At 32.5% G+C, this 26,330-nt stretch overlaps 1 pseudogene; it reads right to left on the minus strand.

Annotated features, from left to right (window-relative positions):
- The window catches only part of LOC149554681 (chromatin remodeling protein DDM1-like), a 65,254-nt pseudogene extending 45,960 nt beyond the window's left edge, over nt 1-19,294 (minus strand).
- Nucleotides 19,295-26,330: the final 7,036 nt, after the last annotated feature.

The raw sequence follows: 26,330 nt of genomic DNA on the forward strand, positions 1-26,330 counted from the left end.
AGGAATCCCACCACCACCATCTTACTATGTAACTTTCTTAGACAAAGGATCAACAACACCACTTCCTTAGGCTATATAAATAGAAGAACAAGCAATGGAGGAAGCCAAGCCCTAGCAACTGCAAGTCAACGAAGTATTAGAGGAAGGGAAAATACCTGAAGAGCCTCAACAAACTCCTTACGATACAAAGGCTAGGAACTTAGCCCAAACAAATATAGAGCCTCCAACTAGTGATATTTCTCAATGACAAAAGACTCAAGAGAGGATAGATAAGAGAAAATGGCCTATAGTGGAAATCACCTATTCAGTTAAGTACACGTCTCCAATGGGCACTGCAATGACATGGATGAAGAGAGACATTATGTTTCAACAAAAGAAATAGATGGATTTTGTTGACAATTGGCTAATGGAGATATGTAATTGTTGACATTTATGGAAACACATGATGTACATGCTTACAATAAACCTTGAAAATAAAGATACTTAGCTTTTGGTACTCAAAAAATTGTCTAAGTATGAATTTGGTATACAATAGTGTATTGTTTTGTTTATAACTTATTGCTAATATCATATTATGACTAGTGAAGTTAGATGGAGATTGTATATACATGTTGATGATGATGTGTATAACCTCAAAAGTAAGTACAAACTATACAAAATAAAGATAATTGTGTTTTAATGAAACGAGACGATGGAATTTAAGGAAAGGATTATTTTATTTAGAAAATAATTACTTGTCCAATTAGGGTCGACATCTTAGAGGATTTAATCACTATGTTAGGAGTGGCCTTGCAAGCTCAGTCTTCAAAAAAATTCAATGGAACTATCACCTTGTTAGAGGATTTACAACTAGATGTTAAACCAACTCTACTAAGAGATGTTGGAATCATTGCTACAATGGTAAGAAAGTAACAATGAAATGACCTGAATGAGATACAACTGAATTTCTGATTATAGATCTCTATTTTGCTTCACATTAGATCCTTCCTGATTGAATATAATGTTGCTGCTCCTCAAGGATATCTAACCGTCCTTCAAATTCACTCACACTTTCCTCTCCAAACAATCAATACACTTGCATAGTCACTCATTACATTAGAATCTCAACTTGACCTTTCTTGTATACCATTCAAATTATCAAGTTGGCTCATTTACATCTTATAATGATCAATAAACATTGCCACAACTGACTAGAATCAATACTCAAAATAATTAAACTTCATATCCCAAATTAACAAAATCCTTCATTGGTTGACCCTGCTCGGTAGACATTGGTCCTGAAATGATTTCTTGTGTTGACCATTAGATGCTTGGTTAACACTACGAACTTGCAAAATCCTTAGGAAACTGAGTGAACTTAGTGAGCACTAACTCTAACCAACTTTCCTTCATTAACCATGAGAACTCAATTAACACTACTTTCTGTCATAATTTCCTTCGATGCTCAAGTGAGCTCAATAGACACTATCTTCATAGAGTAATCTCTAGGAATGCTTAGTAGACAAGGAAAATCACCTTGCTAACCAAGTGAGCTCGGTAAGCACTGTCTACCAATTGATATCACAATTGTGTAACATCAAAGACAACACACAATTAGATAATTGTATCCAACGATCTCCCTCTTTGGCATTGATGGCAACATAACATGTCATAGCACAATGAAATTTGAAAACAAGTCTTTCTCTGATAGAAAATTTCTCCCTCTTAGATTTTACTGACAAACTTCTCTAATGCAGTAATCTCCCTCTGTGAAGGAATTACATAGCTTCTTCTCCAAAAAGATATGACAGTAAACTCTCCCTTAAACAAATTTTAGAAAGATATGATAATAAACTCTCCCTCTTTGACAACACATGCCAAAGACAACACATACCAAATCAGTATCAATGTACCTTGAGTATTGATTCATATGCAATGTTTCCTTGACTATGCTACATCAATTGATAGATCTTCACCTTGGTTCTTGTTGATGCATCACTAAAACTTTATTTTAGTGAGCTTTAGATAGGGGAATGACCCTAACTTACCTCTTAAATACAAGAATGCATCCTTAGGTAATGGCTTGATAAATATATCTGTAATCTATTCTTTTGTATGAACATATTCCAATCTAATTTCCTGTTCCTACACCAATTCTCTGACAAAGTGGTATTTTTATAGCAATATGCTTGTTTTTGGAATGCATCACTGTATTCTTTGATATGTTAATTGCACTTTTATTATTGCAAACATGACAACTGGTTCTTTGGTCTCCACCTTCATGCCTTCCAACAACTATTTAAACCAAACAATATTAGAACAATTCACTACTGCTACAACATAGTCTGCTTGTGTTGTAGATTGAGATGTGCAATTTTGTTTTTTTCTTGTCCAAGATACCAACCTTTTTCCAAGAAAGAATCTCCACCACTTGTACTTTTTCTATCATCCATATTTCTAGCCTAATCAACATCAGCAAACACTTTTAGGTGTAGATTTCCTCCAAGTTTATACCATAGACCATAATCTTCAGTACCTTTCAAATATCTCAAGATTCTTTTGATTGCCATCATATGGTTTTCTATAGGTTTATAGCCATACCATAACTCATAGGGAGTTTTAAATGAGTCCTTCTCCAACTGTACTCAGTTTAAGGTATGAACTACAGTGCTAATAGCTTCCTTCTAGTATTTGATAGCAATGTTATTTTCAATCATTAGAGTCCTTGCACAATCCATGATGGATTTGTTCCTCCTTTCAGCTATTCTATTCTACTCAGGAGTTCCAGGGGCTGATACCTATCTTTTGATTCCTCTTTCAATGCAAAAGTTATTGAATTCATTACAAATGAATTCACCACCTCTGTCTGATCTTAAGCATTTCAATATTTTCTCTATTTCTTTCTCTACTCTGCTAGATACCATTTGAATTTCTCAAGTGCTACTGACTTTTCTCTAAGATACATAACAATCATCATTCTTGAATAGTCATCAACAAGAAGAATAAATTATTTTTTTGTCCAGTATAGCTCTCAATTCCAATAGGTCCACACAAATTAGTATGCACAATTTTCAAGATATATTTAGATTGATAGTTTTTTCTTTTAAAATTAGTCTTTCCCATTTTACCAATCTGACAATTCTTGCATAGACCAACATCAGGTTTCTTCAAACTAGGAATGCCTCTCACTTTCTTGAATTTGCTTATCTTTACCATGTTATCAAAATTTACATGACATAACCTTCTATGCCATAACCAACTTTCTTCAACTTGAGTAATAAAAGATGAGCACTCACCAAGATCAAGATAAAACAAGTTACCTTTTGTTTATTTTCCTAATCCAATCAGTTTTCCTTTGTCATCTAGTAGTCTTTCCTTGCCATGCATGAATTCCACCTTGAATCCAATGTTGATTAGTTGTGCCACACTAAGCAAATTATGTTTTCTTCCTTCAATCCAATAAGAATTATCACATACAAGTTCTTTGGTTAATGATATTTGTCCTCTCCCTTTTATGCAACAAGGTTCATTGTTTCCAAAAATTACACTAACACCATCATAGTCTTCAAAGTGTTCAAACTTTGTTTTGTCACCAGACATATTATGTGAACATCCATTGTCTATGATCCATGTATCATTTTTTCTCACATGAGAGATAAGTGCCATCTTATCTTCTTCATCATTATCAAGTTCATCTTTCACAGCAATGTAAACTATTTCATCTTCACTATTATAAGAATCCTTAGCCATAAAACATGTCTTCTTACCTTTGTCCTTGAATGATTTGAAATCTTTCTTACCATTGCACTTGTGACCTCTCTTCTCATCCTTGCTTCCTTTTTTTGGACACCTAGCAACAATGTGACCATTTTCTTCACATGAAAAAGATTATGAAAACTTTACCTTTGTATTTTCCTCTACCTTTAGAATATTTCCTCGCAAGTAGAGCTTCAACAACTTCAAGGTCACTATCAGAACTTTCCTCTAATTATTCTTCACTTTTTGATTGAGTTTCCTTTATTTTCTTGCCTTGTTCTTTGAGTAAAAGCTTGGCCTCAAATGTAGATTCAATATTCTTGGAAGCTGGAACATAACTGTCATAGTTATCTAGATCAAAGGTTGTCAATCTTCCTACTAAGGTATCCAAAGTTGTCTTATGATTTGTATCGCATCTTCTTTCTTGAATAGCAGATACTCTAATTGTATAAATGGGAAGCAATGTTCTAAGAACTTACAATAGTTTCTTCCCTGTGCTCTCCTCTAGAAGCTTTGATCCTTTCAACATATTTCACAATGCTTTCATCCTCTCTCATTCTCATCTGATCAAATTGTCATCTAAGACTTTTTGCTTTGGCTCTCCTCACATTTTCATCATTACCATAGATATATTTTAGCTTGTTCCACATTTCAAAGGCAACTTTGCAATCCTTGATATCATCAAATTCCTCATAGCTTAGAGTAGGTGCAATGTCTATCATCATGGTGTTATGAGTCTTTTTCTTAGTAATGTCACCAACAGATAATGTACTAGAAGGAGTTGTGTATTCTTCATCAAGGTATTTCAATCCTAAATCACCAATGGAAGCCAGATGAAGTCTCATGAGTCCCTGTCATGCTGAAAAGTTATCTCTATTAAGCCTTGGAATTTCTCTCTTATAAGATATCCTGGCCTTTAGCTTAGGTCCTTAAAACCTTTCCTGCAAGCGCCAAAATCTCTGATACGAATTTTTGGAAATATAGATAGGGTAACTAAGAGGTGGGGGTGAATCAGTTACCACAAAAATATTTTCATAGATCTTTTAGATGTCTAATAAAACTATTTACTATTGTCACTCAGTAAACATAATTAAAATGTTGTAACTCAATAAATGTAGTGTATGTTATAAATTAATAGATCATAAACATTCACAGTGATTATCATGCAAGCACAAAAGAAATAACATGAACACATGAGACACCAAATTTAACATGGAAACCCAATATGGGAAAAACCACCAAGTAACTAGCTATTGATTTTCACTCTTTTGAAGTAAGCCCTATTAGGATCCAACCTGGTTAAAGGATACAAAACACACTGTTAGGTGTGACCTTGTTAGAGGATTTAATCACCCTATTAGGAGTGGCCTTGCAAGAGGTCTTTAGAACAATTCAATGGAACTATCACTTTGTTAGAGGATTTACAACTGGCTATTAAACCAACTCTACTAAGATATTTTGGAATCACTACTACAATGGTAAGAAAGTAACAATGAAATGACCTAAATGAGATGCAACTAAATTGCTACTTATAGATCTATGTTCTGCTTCACACTAGATCCTTCCTGATCGAATATAACTTTGTTTCTCCTCAAGGATATCTGACCATCCTTCAAATTCACTCACACTTTCCTCTCCAGACAATGAATACACTTGCATACTCACTCATTAAATTATAATCTCAACTTGACCTTTCATTTATACCATTCAGATTATCAAGTCAGCTCATTTACATCTTATAATGATCAATAAACATTACCACAATCAGCTAGAATCAATACTTGAAATAATTAAACTTGATATCCCAAAATAACAAAATCCTTCTCTAGCCAACCTTGCTCAGTAAACACTAATCCTGAAATGATTTCCTATGTTGACCATCAGATGCTTGGTTAACACTGTGAACTTGCAAAATCCTTTGGAAACTGAGTGAACTCAAGGAACACTGAGTCTGAAAAACTTTCTTTCATTAACCATGAGAACTCTATCAACATTACTTTTTTCCATAATTTTCTTCGACTCTTGAGTGAGCTCGATAAGCACTATCTTCATAGAGTAATCTCCAGGAATGCTCGATAGACAAGGAAAATTTCCTTGCTAACCAGATGAGCTTGGTAAGCATTATCTGCCAACTAATATTATAGTTGTGTAACATCAAAGACAACACACAAATAGACAATTGTATCCAATAAGATAATCCTTCATCTACTATACTACAACTCCTAATTGGGCTAGAATCTCCTAACAAGGACTCCTTATACTAAGTTTTCTCATTGACTCCTAATAGGGTCCATCCTCTAATAAGCAACTTTTATATATCAGTATATTGTCTAGTAGGTATCATCCCCACTGGGGTTTTCCCTTGTCCAAGGTTTCCCTAGTTAAAAAAATATGGTGTTATTAGTTATCTTTGTGTATGATTTCTATTACTATTCAACATTACTTTATTACTTTGTTATGTATGGTTTAAAGTAAGAAATAATATCCAATTGGTGACTAATGTTTGTATATTACTAATTTTCACCCCTCTCAATAATCCCAACTTCAGTAAGATCCTTCTGGATATGGAATAGTTAATGAAAACCTTGAAGAGGCACTTGAACAAATTGATCTCCTTACTAAAGAAAGAGATAAGCTAAAATACATATATGAAGACTCCAAATTAAAACTAGTGATGGTGACTATTCAAAGCTGAAGATAAAATTAATGATCTTGAAGTGTGAATTGAAGATTACAAATCTAAAGTTGACTTTGAGAAATGATCCTAAAAAATTTGAATCTGATTTGAAGGCTAAGAATGAAAATCTTAGAGAAAGTTTAGCAAAGAAGACATATGAATTTGAAACATTGAAAGATGATCATGAAGAACCTTACAAATACAATACTATTGTGAAAGGAAAATTAACTCAGTGCAAGAAACAACATGAGAAGCTTTATTTTATTAGAGAAAATATTTATGATTAAATGTCAATAGAGAGACCTGATTATGATAAGATTGGTCTTGGCTATCTATTAAACATGTCTGCAAAGAAACCTGAGATTAGATTAGATCTAAAAGAAAAAGGAAAATTTGATGATAATATTGAATATAGTCAATCTTCCAACAAACTTGAAGAAGTTTCATGAGACAAGGAAGTTGAATTTTAGATGAATCAAATCAAGTGGAATCTCCTAAGGAAACTAGGTATGAATTTAGAGGTAAGTGTTTTTCATGTAATGAAATGGGTCATATGAAAAGAGATTGTACAAACAAGTCATTTAATCATGTTAACAATTTTTATTGTCATAATTGTCATGGTATGGGTCATAAAGCAATTGATTGTAGGAAACAAAAATATGATAATGATAGAAGAAATAGTAGAATGTCTAGAAATACTAACCCTATAGATAGAAGATCTAATGAAAGAACATCGAGAGAATGAAAACCTTATGAAGACAAAAGAAAAATCTTGTGCTATAAGTGTAACAACTCTAGATACATAGCTTGGAATTTTCATGCACCTGATGAACAAAAAAATCCTAGAAGTAGAACACCGGTATGTCAGTTATGTAACAACTTAAGACATACAACAAAGCATTACAACATGGACAAAAATTTCAGATATAGAAGGAACAATTGAAGAAAATTCAAAAACAAAAGGAATGATGGAAGAAATGTCAGAAATGACATAAGGAACCATGAAAGGAAATTTGGAACTAACAAAGATAATGAGAAACAAAGGAATGTAGTAAGTGAAATTTGAGAAGAACTCAATGAGGCATTTGAAAAAGGATTGGACATCTCAAAAGATAAGTTAGATGATTGTGACATAGCAAGATCGAAGTCAATTATCAAGTTTGATTCAATTAAATTTAATTAAGCTTGTTCACAGATTTTGAAAACTTCATTCAGAGATTGAATTAGAGGTTGTGAAGTTGGAAAAAGGTATATCAAGATAAGTTTAGATGATACCTAAACTCAATTGTAATTTGGAGCTTACCTAAACAAGTTATAAAGGAATTAAGAGTTACTTGTATTATAGAGAAAATTAATTCTGTAGCAAAAGATGAAAACTATGTTTTTCCAGAGAATTTCATGAAGTAAAGTCTTGTGGAGTTTTTTCATGATCAAAGGAGGCTATGGAAAACCTCAGGTGGCATCTAAAGATCACATAGATGATCTTGACTAGTTACTTGATTATAAAATGTAATTGACAACTTTTTCATGTTTGCAAAGTACACAATTAATGCAAGGTCAAGTTGATGGAATAGATGGAGTACAAACTTGATTTTCACTTCATTGCAAATACATCTAAGGTAGAAAGAACTCAAAAGTGACTTGTCAAGGCAATTTCAAAGAAAACCCTATTTCTAAAAAGAGGTATTTTATCATTTTTACACAAATTTATTTGGTAAAGGCTCATATTTGATAGAATCATGGATATGTTAGTAGTGCACAATGTTGAGAATGAGGATAGAGATAAGTTGAAAGTTGTTTCCATGGAACTCGTAGAAGGAAACCCTAACTCAGCATTATCCATTACTCTGAACAATGTAGTATATTTGGAAGATATAGGAAGTTAACTTAATAGTAAATTTGAATCTATTGGGAGTGAATACATGAACAAGGATATGGAATTAGTTTTCAATCATGATATGACTATTAAACCTAGATTTGAACACTTGAAGGAATTAGACCTGTTCAAATACCATTTCTATAGAGAATTGGACATAGATGAGTGGAAAAAAATCATATTAAGTAGAATGCATGATGGGAAATTATGGATGCAAGATAGTATAGTTGATATTTCTATCAACCTTATTCATGAGGTAGTTGGTCTTAGTAAACAAAGCATTGTATCTATAGGTGAGAAAATGGTTAAGAAGAAAGCTAAAAGTTATACTGTATAATGGAAAGGCCATCGTGATTAGCACCATTAGGCAAGATGATGTAAGATTTCTAAGTAAAATTATCACCTACTCTACATGTGCAAGCTCAAAAATTGTTGAAATGTTAGTTGAATTCATTTTTGTAGCCTATAAGATATTTATTGAGAAGGAACATGTAAACCTTAGTAAAATTCAAAGAATGCAACTACTTAAGAACCTTGAAAAGATCAAGAGGACTAAGAATAGTGTGTTTAGATTTCAGTCACATATTATTTGATGTGCTTAAAAGATATCCATATTTATCAGTCACAAAGACAATGAATAGTGATAGATGTACACACTAGTACATTTGAGGCCATTTTTCGAACATTATTGGTCAAAATTTTGACCCAAATTTTGACCAAATTCATCCAACCCATTGGTCGGAATTTTTTCAGTCCATATTTTGACCAACCTATTGGTTGGTTGAAATTTCAACCAATAAATTGGTCTAAAACCTTCCAGAGCCATGGCGCAAGTTTTGTTAGGAATTGGTCAAAATTTTGACTAATGAAGGTAGAAAATTTTGACCAATAAAGGTAGAAATTTTGACCAATATAGGTAAAAAATTTGACCAATGAAGGTAGAAATTTTGACCAATGAAGGTAGAAATTTTGACCAATGAAGGTAGAAAAAATTGACCAATGAAGGTAGAAATTTTGACCAATGAAGTTAGAAATTTCTACCAATGCCTGGGTGTAATTTTTTTTTCAAGCATTCTATAAAACAGTTCACATGTCTTGCATGTGATATGACATTTTGCATGCATTTGCACTCTCTCATCTGGCTGATGATGGATTACAAAGAGTTCTCTGAAATAATGATGCTAAAAAACACACACAATCAAATCCAAAACAAACTTGCATTACAAATGGCTTGTGGAAATCTGATATTGTTAATTTTGCATGCATGTCTACCAAGACAATCACAACTTAAATAAATATGTTTAAGTTGTGATTGTCCTGGTAGACATGCATGCAAAATTAACAATATCGGATTTCCACAATCCATTTGTAATGCAAGTTCATTTTTTATTTGATTTTGTGTGTTTTTACCATTATCAGCCGAATGAGAGAGTGCAGGATGCATGCAAAATGTCAAATCATACGTAAGGCATGTGAACTATTTTATAGAATGCCTAAAAAACATCAACAGTAACTAATTAAACTATCATAAACACCAACAGTAACTAATATGCTTCTTCATTAATATGCTCAATACAATAAGCAAACTTGGCAACTATGCACATCAAGTTATATGCTAAAAGGAAATCATTTAGGAGATACAGAATTTGAACAACCATATGTTAAGATTCTACATTTTGTATCACTTGCCTAAGTCTGACAGTTGAGAATAAGTTCATCATCCTCTCTGTAGTATGTTTCGATGGCTTGCACATCCACAAAAGTTCCAACGTCTCAAATTGTAGAATATGAATTGTTTGGTAGCGAATGGACATGATTGACGATAAATCATCATATAAAAAGACTCCCATGTGAAGCATGAATAGCAAAGGAAATGAATATGGGTGATAGGGAAGAGAATTCAATAATAGAGACTCTTAACTTTAGTTACAATCATGATATGGGTGATGCAGAACTGCCTCTTAGATTCATGTTCCATCCCACTGATGAAGAGCTCATAACACATTATCTCATTAGAAAGGTTTTAGACAACAAGTTCACAGGAAGGGCCATTGTTGAAGTAACTTATAATACATGTCAATTTTGATCATTCCATGAATATCGAGCCCCCATAATCATGGAATGATTTCCATTATTCTTAAATTCTATTGTAGCAAGTAAATAGATAAAAGAAGTCACTGGTTCTGCAATTGGTGCAGCAACAAGTTTAACACAATGTGGAAAACATCAATTAGAAATGTGGCTGTTTAATAACTCCTATCAATGCATTAATAGAGGAAACCAATTTGATTTGAGACTCCAAAGGATCAAGGAAATCTTGTAGAAATTAAAGTTTTATTGCTTGTGGTATGACACCAGTCCATACACTCGACTCTATCTTCTATATTTGTAATAGCAGCTCCCTCTTACATATATAAGACTTCACAATATAAACAATTCAACCAACTGTCATTGGGTTGAAAGGTTCCTTGTCAGATGAATTTGAACTAATGGTATCATCTGAGGAACATCCACAAAACTTCTAACAAACAAAAACCTTGATGATGGATTCAATATCTGCCACCAATTTAAAAAGATTCTTACCTATCTAAGCCACTTGTTGGTTCATCCAGAAATAGCAACCTTGGCCTCATTAGAATTTCTAAGGAAATACTCACTCTTCTCTTTTCTCCACCACCGATTCCCCCCAGGTGCCAGATTCCTATGGGAGTGTTGGCACATTCCTAAAGACCCATTTCCACAAGTGTAAACTCTACTAGTGTTGATTTCTCTAACCAGGACATTTTATTAGGGAGCCTTACACGAGCAGAGTATGCTATGCTTTCTCTCACCGTCAAGGTCCCAATTAGAGTATCATCTTGAGTTAAATATGCCTACAAGAAAAAAGAGGAGAGGAAAACAACACCCATGTAAGAATATAATATCAAACATCAACAATTCACCCAAAAAATAGTTCTTTATTTAAATCATACAGTTGTTCCAAAGGAGAGCTTTTGCTTTTGGCCATTCAGCTTGATAGATCTAGACTGAAATGCATTAGCTGCCAATCTACCTGATTTCCACAACACAAATCAAACATCTGTAACGCCCCGCCAAGGGATCCAAAAGAATTAACCTAAAGTTTCACTAAGTTTGCTAAACATTTTTTTTTTTAAAAGTAAGAAAGTATGACATACACATCAAACACATAGTAGCGGAAGCAATAACATGTAATCATCGACAAACATACATTGCAAGTTACATTTCTTAAAGATCCCAAGACGTTGAGTCACGTTTAAATTTAATTAATTCTAAGTCTAACAAATACCACATAAATATGATAGAATAATCAGAAGTCCCATTTCCATATTATACATTTGTTTCGAATGCCTCTTGGCAAATTAATTCGGAATGCTCAATCATCCACTGTACAAGTCACAGCGTATGAAAGGCTTAAAAGAATATACATATGTAAAGATCAATATACAACATCCTTAAATCCATGATACAAAGTATAGTAAAAATATATGAAACTATTCACCATACATGATACATCCATACATCCATAATGATAAAACATCTATCATAAAATCTAACCATCCATCATAATAATCCAAGAACATAGTGAAGGTAAATGCCAATCACGAATACTCCAGCCACGGTGACCACGGAATGGATCTCAATGGTAAGAGTAAAAGCACTACCACCCGACCACGTGGAACCTAAATGGTCCACTCCCACCGCGCTGAGGAGATAGTCTCAAGTCCCAAATAGGATAACAAAACCTATAATCATAAATACTCTCTAAGTCCAGGAAATCCTATAAGTATGCTAACTCAAGGGTTCCTAAAAAGATCAACATCTAAATCCCAGAGGTACCACAAGACACGTAGGAAACCTAATATGCAAGTGGGAAAGTGTCATCGCAAAAGTCACGTAGAAGTTACCCGAGCAATCCCTTAGGAATCCAGGGTCCCTACTGATCCTGCGGCCACTAGTATCCTCTCGTACTGACGAGGCATACTATGGAATGCAAGGTCGTAACCAAGCGTTCTCTCTACCCCATCCTAGTCTGTACTAGCACTCATGGCATGGGAGAGAACATACAATTATCTTGTTAGGTTCATTTTCTCTCATTTAGTGTAAATGTTTTCACTTATTAAAAATGACTTACAATGGGTTTCTCAAGGTAGCCTCTTAGGGCTCCGACCCCCATTGCAAGCCACTCCCCGACTCTACACATAGATAACCTACTCTAGCTCATGAACTCGTAAATCAAGGAATCATAATAAAACCACCTCAGTCCTATACAAGCAACTGAAAAAAATCATAAAAAGATAATCCACAAAATTACATCAGTTCTTCATGAGCAACGGATAACATCAAATAGTAATCATGTAATCACGACAGTCCTCTATCAGCAACTGAAGGCATCAATGATAAGTCACAAAATCCAATGGTTCTCTAATGAGCAACCAGAAAGTAATACAAGTATAACTGATCGAGACTCAGAAATGGTTAACAAATATAACTGATCAAGACTCAAAAATGGTTAAGTTAGGTATTCTCAAATACATACACCTCAGCTTTACACAAGGAAAATGGAAAGCAATAACAAACAGTAAACACAATCATGTCATAGAGCACTTCATCAAATTACCATGGTCAAGTTAAGAAAGATCGAGACCAAATCATCATGACATCACATTCACAACCCCGAGCCTCTGGTAACAACCTGAACTGGTCAACGCTAAACCAACCCCAAAACATTCAAAGTACAAAGACAACATCAAAGTCTCAGAGATTGGATCTGAAAGTATATTATTTGAGTTAAGGTAAGGTTTATGTTTTAGTTTAATGTCGAATTCAAGTAACAAAGTTTTCACAACTACCCTTTTACGAATAACCCATTTCTATAATAACTTTCATTAAATCAATATCCAAATTTATAATTTAGTCAAATAAAATTCATTATTAATTAACTTAATTAAACTAATTTTAATTAAATTAATCAATATTCATTTGATCTAATTACTTATTTTAATCTAACCATTAATTGTTAATTTATTAATATTTAAGCAAAATTATTAATAAATTAAAATTTACAACTATATCTATGTATTTAATATTTATTTATTAAATATTAATAAAGTTTAAACTATTATAAAATTAAATATATTATAATTTTATTATTTGAAAATTCTAAATAAATAAAATTTGTTTTAATAAATTAAAAATTATATAAATTAAAAAAAAAAAACGAAATCGAAATCGAAATTTTATATTTTTTCTTTTATCACTCAACGTTTATAGCCCGTCGGCTTTGGCCGCAGGCCTGCAGTCACAGGGCCTGCGGCGGCAGGTACTCTATACCTGCCGTCGTAGTACCTGCGACGCAAGTACTGTCGGCCTCCGACAGTGGGGGGCGAGTACGGGGTGATTCCCTCCCCCCCCACTATATATATTATTATATTTTGTTTTATTTTATTTTAATATAAATAAAATAAGTTTTATTTTAAAAATTAATTTTATTTAATTTTTAATAAAAATAATTTCTTCCAAAGGATGAATATGTAATATATAAATATATATATTTATATATATATATTTATTTTTTTAATTTTTTTAAATTTTTTTTTATTTATTTATCTAGAACTTTTCAATTTAAAAAAAATCAAAACCCCTACTAAATTAAATGTTAATTTCTAAATCAAGAAAACAAGGGTTCTAATAATTCATCCAGTCTCCATGGATACAGAAATTATTGAAGAGAAATTAATAAATTCACAGTATCGAACTCTTAAAACTTTCATCACAAAGAATTTAGATCTACAAACCCCAGACACGAAGAAGACAGGAAGGGATAATTGCATATTTAATGGATAGTCAAAACACAAGACCCTACCTGATCCTGATGCTATTATGCAATCTCCAGGAACTGTATGCAAATTCACTCCTCTCAATAACCTTCCCCTCCAAGACTTTCTTCATATCAGCCTTCTGAAATTTGCTTCCAAAAATTGTCCCCCAAAAATTTTTGACCAAATTCCTCTCTCTCAAAAATGAACCCCCAAAGTTGTGATAAGCAATTTCTCCTCAAGTCGGGGCACTAATTGTGCGTTTACCCGAGAAGACTCTTTGCACAACTCAGTTAACTCCAAATTAACTTTTATTATCTTTTCTAATTCTTTTGCATTCAACTTTCATGCACATTAAGTTGAATGATTAAATAACTTTATTTAAAATTTCACTTGACTTCAATTCTTAATTTATTACTTTAAATATGATGTGTACTTTTAAGAAATTAAAATAACATTATTAATTTTTATAATTTAATCTTTTAATTTAAATTCTTAATTTTAACTCATGTTTAGATCATGCGATCTAGAATTCTTAATAAATTAATATCTTTCAACTTTTAATTTATTTTAGAACTTAATTGATAACATATTTAATTAATTTAAATAACAATAATATTTAGCATTTATTTAAAAATGAACTCCAAATATATTATTATTAAATTAAATAAATATTATCCTGTTCTAAATATATCTTGAACTTTAATCTCCAACTTTAATTCTTTTATTAAATTAATTAATTAATTAAAAATATAAAGATATCATAATAATTCTTTATTAAATTAAATCATTAATTAGTCTTTTTAATTAGACTTAATTAATAGAAAAATACACCAAGGACTCATAAAGAAACATATGAAAACCCATCATAGAAAAATACATACCAAATCAAACAAAAGGGTTATAATCACGAAATTACATCATTTGATGCATTCGGAGGGTACTTAACTCAGATACTTGTCCTAATTTTCAATTAGGACAATTGGCTAAAGGGTTAAGGATTTGGACTTAAGAGTTTATCTCCCCTCTCTTACCATTGAGATAGTGTGATAGGGTACGCTCATCCTGACAATTCAGGGAAGTTCATACCCGGTACCTGCAACTTGCATAAAATCCACGCATGTACAAACACAATATTCTAAGCTAAACAGACAATGGCAAGAAGTGGTGCATCGTGTAGATCCCGACTAGCAGGTGATTACGACTCCCTTCCTTAACCATATCAGAAACACCATACATAAATAAAACAGCACACACACCATACACATGCAGTATGGGGTAAGTATCCATAAGAAACACATGGAATAATGAACCATCTAACTAATCATCATCGATAACTAAAACCATTGAATAATCATCATACATGCATGAAATATAGAGTACCAAGTAATCTCATCATATAATAAACTGAGTGTAAACATCATCTGATAATCTCTAAAATAATAATACTACTCATCAAACATAAATTGGCCTAAAAGAGTTTGGCAATCATATCATAAATGTAGCTCGAAAATGTAAACTAGGGGTAGGCACTACAACATCTAAAAAGCTTCATGAATCACAAATCAAATATGAAATTCATCATCTACTTGATGGGAAATGGAAACCCAATTGATATTACCTACAAGGGCATCCAAGAGAGTAGGTTTTCTAGAGCCAGAGGAGCCCATGAGAGCCATCAAGGTGCAAGGTGCCACAAATTGTGTTGCTCAAATGCAACAAGGGTTATAGTGTTCTTAGGGTGTAATTGATGGTGTTTTTGCACAGATTTTTTTATGGTTTCAAGCAATTTCATTTTCAAATAAAATCAGGTTTCAAACAATTGTAGTGCATGCATGTAAAATCAAGTTTCTACATATGTACATGTGATAATTGTAGTGCATGCATGTATCCACATATATATGCCAATTTGTGCATATCCTACAATTATGGAATGCTATAAAACCACATTTCTTTGAGGTATTCCATTAAAAATTGTATACATCCATGTACACACACAACTATATACATACATATAGATATTATATATGGACATGCATAAAAAAACATGCATACATACACACACACATACATGCCATGTGTATTCTTCCACAACTTGCATACATGTCCACCAGGCTAGTAGCAACTACAACATGCAACAAAATATTTATTATTTATTCTTTGTAGCATATGGATACAAAGCACAACAATCAATACAAAGCCAATTCAAAGCACAACAATCAATACACTTTGCAGCATATGGATAATTAACAAAGTAGTCAGCAACTACAAAAACAATTAAATATGAAGACTGAAATTTGGAATTTGACAAGCTAACCTCAAAGAGTGAGACAAAAGTAGAAGCCATCATTGCAAATGCTTGTCTGGCATCAAATATGTGCACTCCCCATTGGAATAGATAGGGAATCCTTATCCTGCAGAATAACAAGAATGAATGAAAATTGTTTTAAAAATTTTTATCTTTTAAAACAAAATTACTATATGATCAAATTACAAATTTTCTCAAAAATTATCCAAATTCATCCTGGTGATGTTGACACTAAAGAAGGCCAATGAACCAAGCTACTATTGATATTAAAATAGAGAAGATTTCATTTCCCACATTAATACCTTGATACTTAGGAGAGACATTGCGCAACTCACAATTTCATGCTGCATACCATATTTAGTTACATCTAAAATTGAGGCATGTGGACAGAGAAAGCAAGCAACACACCAACAAAATACACTTTTTAGAGTACATCTATGTCCTGAAGTCTTCAAAAGTACCATATCCATCTGTATATCCACCTTGATAACTTATGTATTTGGCTTCAAAGTTCTGATATTAAAAGACATTAGAAAGATGCAAATTACTCCATATATTGCAACTTTTCACCTTTGTGACATAATTGAGTTGTCTAATTTCTTCCCTGAGTAGTTGTAGTTTTAGATTTCCAAGCATGTAGTACCCATTTAGACTCTAGAAGATCTTTTCAATAAATCCAATACATTCAAGTAGTAAGCTCTATGAGATATAGATTGGCAATACAACCAATAAATTTCTGATTCATTTTACCAACTAATTGAAAATGTATGTAAAATTTTCAAACACAAAAACTGCATAGTTCTCAAGTTAAAACAAGAAGATATTAATGGTTGCATACAAAATTAAATGCAAGATTAGAATATTAAAAAATAGTGCCATATTGCAGACCAGGCTGAAATAGAAATTGTGCACTCAAGACCCTCAAATTTTAGAACTGGGCATCATATAATTCCCATATCAATGCTCCAAGAAATCTTGAGATTTCTCTCAAGGATAGCACCTAATTTCATTAGAGGTCAATTTATAACAAGGACTTGCAAAATGTACCACATATCCTAACATTCCATAACTGTGGCATTTATTATTCCCTAAATGTTCGCAAGCAATTTTTTGCTTGTGTTAACTTGCACTACCAGATCTCATAGTAACCTGCATAATAAAAGAGACCTTTGGGAATTTTTAACCATTCTTTGAGAAGTTTCAATTATTTTTCAATTACAAACATCATAGATGTTACAAGAGAAACTTACCAATGATATATGCCTAAGTCACAATCTAGATTTACAAGCATAATAAAAGAGACCTTTGGAAATACCACAGACCTACAAATTTTCCACCCCTCTTCATAAGAATTCCACCAACCAGAGTTTCCCAGTAGTCTCCAATAGTTGAACAAACAATCCTTACCTCCACAGAATGAGTTGTGATAAGCCTATAGACATGTAGAGGCTTTGTTTGTCGAATCCTATGACACCGGTCCATTTCTTGCAAATCCATTTGAGGATTCTGCATAATCAAACTTATTATATTGATATAATTACAATAAATACATACAAACAAAATTCAATGCAAGTTCATAAAAAAAGTTCCTGCATAATAAATAATTTGTTCTACTCTGTAAACATGCATTAAAAATGCATACCACAATGAAACTAATATGATAAGATGTAAACTTATATCTTACCCAGTCACTGTCATAAATGATACAGGTATCTGTAGCAGTGAGATTGATCCCAAGCCCACTAGCTCATGTGCTTAACAAAAAGATATGAAATTTGCTTTCTAGATCATTAATATCATTGATTTGTATTGAAAAAGACGTTAAAGAAGAATTTGTAAGAAAATTGCACATGCTTAAAGATAGTATTCCAGCAAGTCTAGAACTTTCGTCCATTGAGAAAATATCAAAATCTATAATCAATGTACAATTTTGGCACCATCAAAAAATCATGCTTAGAAACTACAAAGTGCATGCCCTAAAATGCAGAAGCACACAGAACTTGAGAACATCGAGCAAACTCTTATCTTGATTTTTGTGTTACTTGAAATTAGTATAAGAAACTTAAGGGCATAGTAAAAATGAAGGTTAAATAATGCAAATTGTTATTGGTACCTTATGTTTTTGAGCTTTCAAATGCAATATAATTTTTTCTAACAAGCCAAATTTGCCACACTACTGAACCAACTGAGCCACTGGTGGGTAATCAACTGAAGAGAAAGCTTAATGTTAGACATAACACTAAATCAATTTGTCGCACTAGTAATTAGTTTCAAAATAACCATGCTCAGTTACTAATTAAAACCTTACTTGATTGATCAAACTATGATTCCAACAGATTAGGATGGTTGCAGTTCTTTCTCAATTGAATCATCAAATTGTTTAGCTTTATTATGATGCCTATGCCTGAAATAGATGAAGGAAGTCATACCAAACTTTTACTATTCAAGAAAATAAGACTGGCTAAGTGGCTGATAGTACAATTTAATAAAGGAACAAAACTTATGCACGAGCTCTATAAAATAACTCTTCCAAATTAGAGAACACATTACCCTACCTCTCTCTGCCTTACTTTGCATGTGGGCCTCAAGAGTTTTATTGACTAAATTCTCTTGGATCTATTTTTGATGTTCCATCATATTTGCATACAAGATTTTTTTTAAAAATTTGGGAGGTTTTGTTCCACCTCTTCCTTCAATCTTCTGAGGAGAAATGGCTGAAGAATCAAATGAAGCTTTGAAATTACCTGAAAAGGCAACTATTGTCAATCTCAAGTACAACAATAGAAAAAAAAACATAAAATTAACTGCTTGAATTTGAAGCATACTTGAACTCTTCTCTTCTCTTCTTCCTCTTGACCCATCACATTGCTCTATCTCCCACCAATATCAAACCTTAAAGAAATTTGGCATAAATTAGCATAGTAAAGTAAGAAAGGCCTTAAATGAGAAGATCACATGCTTTCCTACATCAAAGCCTAGAAGTGATCATATCTTAGTGATCATGAAATGATAATAAAGAGTACTAATCACTAGATCTATAAAAGGTAACAAAATCATAGATAGGGTCCCCCTCTTAATAACAGAGGGATGGAATGGTCAAAATCCCCAGGCATTCAAATGTACCCAATAACTAGATAATGATTGTCATTTATAGCTCATCACTACAATATCAGCACAATATAGAGAGGTACACGTTCTCAAATAGGAACACCTTACAAGAAAGAGAAGAAGAAATTATTGGATCAAAATACTAATAAACCTATTTCCCTATGATTAAAATACCATGACAAAATAACTCTACTTATAAGCGTCTTTGCTACCATATGTAATTTAACTCCTGCCAATCAAAGAAAGCTAGATGCAGCTACACAATCACTATGCCCTTAATATTTTGAGACTGTTGTAGATTAATTTCATAAACATGATATTTAAAGTGTCCAAAATTACCATCGAGCCAAACTTCTTTCAAAATGAATAGGCTTATTTTGGACTAAAATATAGTTGTTTCTTGCTTTTACTAAAATTCAGATATATTAGGCAAACCAAACCCTGATAGTCTCACATACTTGCAAAAAAGCTGAGTAATATTATATTTCTTCAGACATGCCACAGCTACAACATATGTATGCATCTGCTCTGAATCACATCATAGTTTCGACAAGGAAAATTGGTTGAACTACCTAGATTCTAAATGGTAGACCAAATTTCTATAGTGTGATGGATATAATATATCATGCAGCATTTGCATTTGCTAGGCAATAATGAAGAAGCAGGATCTAAATTTAAGGAATCAATTTTGATTTGGTGAATGAAGTGAGATGATTTAATTAATATGAATTATTTCAATTTATCTATTTTCTGAGTAATACACTTTGGACTCTATAGCCATATAAAAAGGAACCTACCCACTTCATTTCAAATCATAAACTCAATCAGTTCAAACAAATAAAATAAGGAGCAAAGTAAATCTATTTACATCAGCAACTAACCATTTTTTAAAAAGCCAAATTTGTGCACAATGTTGATCAATGTTCATGATTAGGGCTGTAAACATTGAAACTAAGACTGCTCAATTATACAAGTCCAGATTTTGGTGTGGAGAAATCAGCTCTAAAGGCTACAAGCTACTGACTGGTATAGTTAGTACTATTAACTACTACTACCACTACTACTGACTGACCTAGCCTCCTTCTGCTCCTACTCGCAACTAAAGTATTGTATGTAAGACACTTCTACTACATAGTGTATACAAGACCCTTCCTTTTCCTTTTCCCTTTCTTCCTTCTCCATTGAAAAAGATCACTGCAGAAACATAGATCACAAGGGCACATCAAAAGACAAAATATATATCCACTCTTGAATCATAAATGAATGAATGAAGGGAAAAACTAGGTGGCAGGATAAATTATAACATAATCAATCAAAATTTAATGACTTTTAATTCCCATTCCATTCCCCCAACTCAACAAAAGCTTCCATTGTGTAGCCCCTTGGTTTCTCTTTATCATTGATTTGTGTATGCAAAAAGGAGAGATAGAAGAGCCCGTGGTCATAACAGCACATCAAATCCATGTACAGCAATGAAATCCACTGTTCAACGCCCGCTCATTCATGACTTTATATTCTTACCTTCCTTGGAAAAATCCCAGATATGCACTGTGCATAAAAAATTGAATCAAGAGAGTTAAATGCAAAGGGATTTACACTAGAAGATATGCATTGTGCATAACAAAAAGAATCAAGAGAATTAATGAAAGAGGATATACATGTAACAAAGATTGTATGTTAATGATTGCAACCCATCAGCTGTAAATTTGTTCTCATACCAAAGCAAATGATAATGTGCTAGTTTGTTGGTCCCCTGTAAATGATAAAAAAATAGATCAATTTTTTTTATAATACATGGCAAAGAAAGCATGACAAGTATTCAGATGGTTCAATTCTTGGTTCTTTTGGAAAAAAGGTTGAGTATTGGTCCCTGATTTAAGTTTTAAGTTTCCAGATTCATCCTAGTGATGTTGACACTAAAGAAGGCCAATGAACCAAGCTACTGTTGATATTCAAATAGAGAAGATTTCATTTCCCACATTAATACCTTGATACTCAGGAGAGACACTGAGCAACTCACAATTTCAGGCTGCATACCATATTTAGTTACATCTAAAATTGAGGCATGTGGACAGAGAAAGCAAGCAACACACCAACAAAATACACTTTTTAGAGTACATCTATATCCTGAATTCTTCAAAAGTACCATATCCATCTGTATATCCACCTTGATAACTTATGTATTTGGCTTCAAAGTTCTGATATTAAAAGACATTAGAAAGATGCAAATTACTCCATATATTGCAACTTTTCACCTTTCTAACATAATTGAGTTGTCTAATTTCTTCCCTAAGTAGTTGTAGTTTTAGATTTCCAAGCATGTAGTAAACCCATTTAGACTCTAGAAGATCTTTTCAATAAATCCAATACATTCAAGTAGTAAGCTCTATGAGATATAGATTGGCAATACAACCAATAAATTTCTGATTCATTTTACCAACTAATTGAAAATGTATGTCAAATTTTCAACAAAAAAATTGAGTAGTTCTGAAGTTAAAACAAGAAGATATTAATGGTTGCATACAAAAGTAAATGCAAGATTAGAAGATTAAAAAATAGTGCCATATTGTAGACTAGGCTGAAACAAAAATTGTGCACTCAAGACCCTCAAATTTCAGAACTGGGCATCATTTTCTTTTTACCTAAAGTAGGTTTGGAAATAAATCAAAATATATTCGATATTGCTTATTCATCAAGAATTATGAAATGTCACCAATTGAAGCCATTCGATTTTTTGTGGAAGTGGGAAAGTTAGAAAGTGGTTACCTTGTCAACTGAGGTATTTTGCCTACAAACATTATTTACACTTCCATTATCACCCTTGGTAGAGAACTTCACCCCTTCCTTGGTCATAGAAATAACAACTGCATGAAAAATAATAACAATATATTAGTACCTCTGCAAATTTTTCAAATATAAAACTCACATAAAAAGCTCATTTTTTTGTGTCCAAAACTTCAAAAACTCCCACATCAACAACAGGGCAAGGCATGATCAAGGTTGTATAACCATACAACATTAATGTTCCTACCCTCTCACAAATCTTGGTACCAATTCAAATAAAAATTTCACTAACATAAAACAAATAAAAAACTAGATTCATCCAATGCATAATATGATGTCCCAAACTAACAAACAAAACTCGTACAAGTATAGCCCCCAACAAAGTGTGGCTCTATGAGACATTTCATTTTAGATACTAGCAAAATCAAAACAATCAACACTTTAGTTCCTTTGCAAACAAAGAAGTAGTCTAATAGAGGTAAAAAAGAATGAACTAAAGAAAGGGTAACTGGGATAAGTAAAATGAGCTATAAATGCTTAAAATCACAAAATTGCTTCTATTTCTGCAGTACTTCCCCAAACACAAAGGTAGTCACACCTATTAAATAAAATTGTTATACTACAAACATAACAATAAAAGGAACAATTTGATAAGACAATTTTAACTGGCATTTTTGACAAATTCTACAAGAATGCAGATGAGAATAGGGAAGTACAAAAGCCTGGCACCTTGAAATAGATACAAATTATCTAAACAAAGTAAAATTCCTTTCCTATCTCACTTAATATACAAAATAGGCCCAACATCATACTTGTGTCACCAATGGTGCTCAAGTCTTTGCAGATACAAGAAAACTCTTGTGATGGCATCCTCACAATGGATTAATACTCTGACTCAGGAATACCCAAATGTTTAGTGTCAATATCCATTAACTTCATTTCAAAGTTAGAGATCTTATCCTAGTCTGATTCAAACATATTAATAATTTGTAAGAAACTAGTCACATTTATTTCTCATTTAGTTTCCAAAAATATAAATTTAGAAACAACAAAAATAACAAAATAAACTTTGCACCATGTCGTTAGATATATCAAGGAACAACAAATAACATGAACACTTTATCTTTCACAAGGAGACACAAATCCAATTCCAGTTTTACAGCATAATACATGAAGAAAAGGCTTGACATGTAAAAGTCATGCAAAAACACAAATCTTACATAACACAGAGAGAGGTATAATCCCTATCCCATTTGATAGTCTTCTCTCCATGCATACAAATGACTGATCATAATCAAGAACATGAACAAGGAGACACATTGAGAAAAACTACAAGACATCAACATTTAGAAAAATCTAAAGAAAATCTAAAATTCCAATGGAAAAGTCCAAGGCCCTTTGAAAGTTAACACTTCATTTGAAAAAAGTGATAACAAAGTTCAAGAATATAAAGACTAATCTGTCCAAATTAATTGAATAAGAAGTTAAATAAAAGTCTCTCAAGAGCTTTTTGAAGAAAGAAACTATCTTGGGACTAAAGAAAATATCTCATTCACATCTAAGGCTTGGGAATTTATCATTATCACATCCTTACAAATAAAATAAAAATATAAAAGTACACTTCATGAATCTATCAATGTCAAATCCTTGCAGACAAAGTACCAATATGACAGTACTGAATATTACACTATACACTTCACTCCTTTTCTATCCTTTAATGTTGTTTACTTTTAACAATAATGATATAGCTCTTTAATTGGCAAAGGCTTATGAAACAAAATGCTTTCAAATTATATTCAACCAATTGCTTTCAGAAAATTAGAAAGCCCCAAGTAAAAATTGAAATATATGATCTGTAAGAGATGTCAGATAGAAGTTAAACCCTTAGACTGTCTACAGCTCTCAGTAACAACTCCAATCTTGGAGACACTTAAGCATGTTCATTGGTCTTTTTTAATTTGGTTTTGTTGTCATCCCTAGGTGCAAACAACTTCGCACTTACCCAGTCATGCTTGTAATGGATCTTATGTTCACTTTGCCTCTCTGGAAAGAGATCACAATGTAGCTAAGCCCAACAAAATAGATATTTGGCATCAATTCCTAATCATAAATTTTTTATTCAACAAAAGAGATGGTATTAGGATTACCACATAGTAGATTTAGATGTTGTTGACATTCCAACACTTATTCAACACTTTTTGAACCAATGGAGGATGTTACAGCACAACCTATGGTAGGTTCAAAAGATGGAGTTGGTCACTGGTGCACTATCTTCAACCCATAGAGATTGCTCTATTCATCAAAAATGCTACCACTAGGGGGGAAATGTTAAGAGATGGAAACAATACTGTTGACGGCCAAAAGTCACTTGTAATATTCAAAATGAACATAGATTAATTATGCAGGAGACATGTGCTACCAATAAAAATTTAAAACCATTAAAATCTAATCCTCCACAGGCAAAACTAGACACAGAAATTAAATCAAGATCCTTTACCTCTAACTAGTTTTTAGGGATCCATCCAAGTAGATGAAAATTTTAACAGAGATTTTGGTATCCATTTTAAATCAAGGATTTGATAACTACCCACTAGATCAGGTGGGTCCTTGCCTTTCATAATTGATAAAATCTTGCACAAAATATTCATCCAACGAATTGTCAATGATTGAAGAACTCTGTCATCTATGCATTAGTAGCAAAGTTTTTGATGTGGACAATGCAGTATGGTGACACCCTACAACAATGCAGCAGTGAACTGGCCATATCCTCTCTTATAATTTAGGCATATCCATTTACCCTTCAATAAGTACCTTTTAAAGTAAGCAAACAAGTGTCAAGAAAGTGGGTCAGAAAGGTCACCAGTTTATCTTGTTCTGTTATTTGATCTTTTGTGATTCACACATACTTTATTCTTATTTTCACCTTCCTGTCACCACCTCGCTTTCACTGATGGTCATATTTTAATCGCCTTTGGATTTTTCCTCCTTTCTTCATTTGCATGAACATCCTGATGATGGATCACATAGTGTGATCTGAAACATTGATGATAAAAATCATGTTTTTTAAATGTTTGATGAAGTGTCTAGACAAATTCATCTATGTTTTCTAAATGTTTGATGAAGTGTCTAGAAAAATTCAATGATGAATTAGGGTTTTTATCCCATAAATTCGACCAACAAAAGCAATAAATATGAAAGGTTAAACTGCATTGAGATATCACATGTGTTGGCTAGACAATTGAGTATGGCATTGCTACCTTCTAAGATATAAGTCTTATTAATCAAAATGTTGATCTCTTTTGATATCCAAATGTTATTACTTTTTTTTTTTAATGTGGTTTTAAATTTTAATCCCTAGGGCATCTAAACTAGCCTTACTCTCTACATCTTCTACATCTTTTGTCCCTTGTACAATCTTGATTTGCTACTATATTATTTTTTAATTTTATCTTCCTACCTATTCAATGTTCCTTTTATGGAGAACTTAACATGATCAATTTAAGGGTTATCTTTTTGGTAGGTTGGTGTTTTGAATCTAGTACCCATGATCTTTGCACCTTCTGCTAACTCATTCTGTACCTAAAATCAATATTTCAATAAATATAGTAAAGAGAATGCCACTATTCTGCTAAATAAACTTATTTTCTTTTTCTTTGGCTTGAAGACCAACTTCTTTATTTCACACTTGTAATGCACACTCTAACAATTCAAAGAAGTATATGGGATTCTATTCTTCTAGCCTTTCTTAGACTATTCCAATTTTGGCCCTTGACATTCCTAGGCCTTTTGCACAAGTACTTCTTAAAAATGACTGGATTGTAGTGAGATCGTATTCTTCAGTTTCAAATATTCCTAAATCAATTCCAGTAGAATCGAATTCCAGATTGGAAGACAACAATTGGGAAAAAGCATAACTCCTTTTTTTTTTTCTAGTCACTTGTACCAATTTATCGAATGTTGAGATTCAAGATAGGAAAAACATTGTAAATTTGTAATGGTCTGACA

This window comes from Cupressus sempervirens, chromosome 5 (genome assembly GCF_028749045.1).
Source record: "Cupressus sempervirens isolate cs-2001-9-10 chromosome 5, ASM2874904v1, whole genome shotgun sequence".
Taxonomy (NCBI): Eukaryota; Viridiplantae; Streptophyta; class Pinopsida; order Cupressales; family Cupressaceae; genus Cupressus; species Cupressus sempervirens.